Raw genomic sequence first — 2,071 nt, forward strand, 5'->3', positions numbered from 1 at the left:
ATTATTATTATTATTAATTTTAATGAACATTTACAGAGATTTTAGATTTCCATTAATTCATTGTTGCACTTTTCTCCCCGCCCACATCCCCCACCCTCAGTTCTCTTCCTTCATTGGTATATAATCTCCTCTGAAGTGATCTTTTAAGAGATGTTTCAGGAAGCAATAAGTTTATTAAGCATAATTGTTTTCTTTCTGAATAGCATCCTCTGACTCAATTATTTATTAATCTTGCTCTGAAGTTAGATAATTCTGTGAGTCTATCCTAAGAATAAGGGAGGCTTTTAAAGAAATTCTTGCCAGTAAGGGAACTCTGGCGGCTTAATTCTTAGGGAATTGTTCTGCTTAGCCCAAAAGTCGAGTCTCTCTGGCAGTTCCCATTTACCAGAAGCTTCACAATAGAAACATGAGCAAATTTCTTCTCATTAGATTTACAAACTTAGAAACCCAATGGAGGGTCAATGATGAGGTGACAGCAAAGTGTTGAGCTGGTTCTTGCCAGTAACATGTAATATTTATTTATTTTTAAAATTTTTTTTAATTCTTTTATTATTTTTGTGTGTGTATACTGTCAAATCGGATCTGACTGCTACAGGAGGAGATTGCTCCTCCTTCTCCAGCAGAGCATATGGTAGATTCAAACTGCATACCTCTAGGATTGCAGTGTAACTTCTTGCCACTAGGCCACCAAAGCTCCCTCATAATATTTATTTACAATGCTCTTGTGTAACTTAGGCCCACAATTTCTTTTCTCTGATAATTGATGCTGTGTTTCAGAACTCAGACCTTAAGCAAAGTCACATGGCTAAGTAAAAGAAATCAATCACTGAAGTATAAAGTTGAGTCTGCTGTTAAAAAATTCAAGGAAAGGTTTCTGCACAAAAAGAAACAAGTTGTGATGGTTATCAGGGATGGAGGGAGAAAGGAGGGAAAAAAATAAGAGACAGGTTCCATTTTGATGGAAGAAAAGAGGATATACAAAAAGGGTCTAATGAGCACGCTATCGTCAAGGCAAAGGAAGATGTGAAAAGGTAAGTGAGAGGTCCAGATAACAAAGGTAAAGACTACTTTCCTGAAGCAAATAAGAAAAAATACAATTGTTATGAAAGTCAAACAGGAATACAACCAGAACCATATGAGCTTTGGCATACATATTTATATCTGCTGAAAAGAAATACAGCACACAGAGGCAAAGTAATGACAACTTATGCATAATCAAATATATCCAGGGAGTGAGTCACTAAATCTGCGGACTCAATATAGTTTTCAAGGTCAATTTGGCACAACAGAGGGAACGCTGGTGGCGCAGTCTACAAAGAGTTGCCCTGTTAACCCAAAACACAGTACTTCTCTGGAGGTTTGATTCTACCAGTGGTTACACGGGAGAAAGCTAGGCAACTTGTTCCCATGTGTTTTACAATTTCAGAAACCCAACAGAGTCAGCTTTGAGTTGGTTTTGACTTGATGGTAATGACAGTTTTTGTTTTGTTTTAAAAGGCCACGTTCTAAACTCTACTAATTCGGCAAGTTGTTGTTGCTGCTGTTGTTATGTGCCATTGAGTCGCCTGTGACTTACAGCAACCCTCTGCATAGCAGCTCTGAAACCTGCCTTATCCTGAGTCAGTCTCACTCCAACACACCAACCCAGTTACTGCATCAATCCATCTCATCTGGGGTCTTCCTCTTCTGCACTGTCCATCCACCCTTTCGAGCACAATGTCCTTCTCCAAGGTCCGGTCCCTCCTGGCTAAGTGCTCAAAGTATGTGAGACAGAGCTTCAAAATCCTAGCCTCCAAGGAAAAACTTGGTTTCACCCTCTCCAAGATAGACCTCTTTGTTTTCTTGGCAGACCATGGTATGTTCAATTCTCTTCTCCAGCACCACAACTCAAAGGCATCAATTCTTCTGTCATCCTCAGTCATTGTCCAGCTCTCTATGCATGGTAAATAATTGCAAAGACCACTGTAAAAGCTTTTGGAATCTTAAAAGCTTGTGAGTGAGTCACAAAGGGACAAATGCTATATGGTGCCACTGTTGTAGAATGAGGCTGGCATTGGGGTGGGGGTAAGAC

At 39.6% G+C, this 2,071-nt stretch overlaps 1 protein-coding gene across 1 annotated transcript in view; it reads right to left on the reverse strand.

Annotated features, from left to right (window-relative positions):
• The window catches only part of ATP10D (ATPase, class V, type 10D), a 118,392-nt gene that overhangs the window by 40,456 nt on the left and 75,865 nt on the right, over window positions 1-2,071 (reverse strand). The gene's annotated exons all lie outside the window — the stretch shown is intronic.

The sequence above is a fragment of the Elephantulus edwardii genome, unplaced genomic scaffold (assembly GCF_000299155.1).
Source record: "Elephantulus edwardii isolate Elephantulus edwardi_28Jun2011 unplaced genomic scaffold, EleEdw1.0 scaffold00137, whole genome shotgun sequence".
In the NCBI taxonomy this organism is placed as follows: Eukaryota; Metazoa; Chordata; class Mammalia; order Macroscelidea; family Macroscelididae; genus Elephantulus; species Elephantulus edwardii.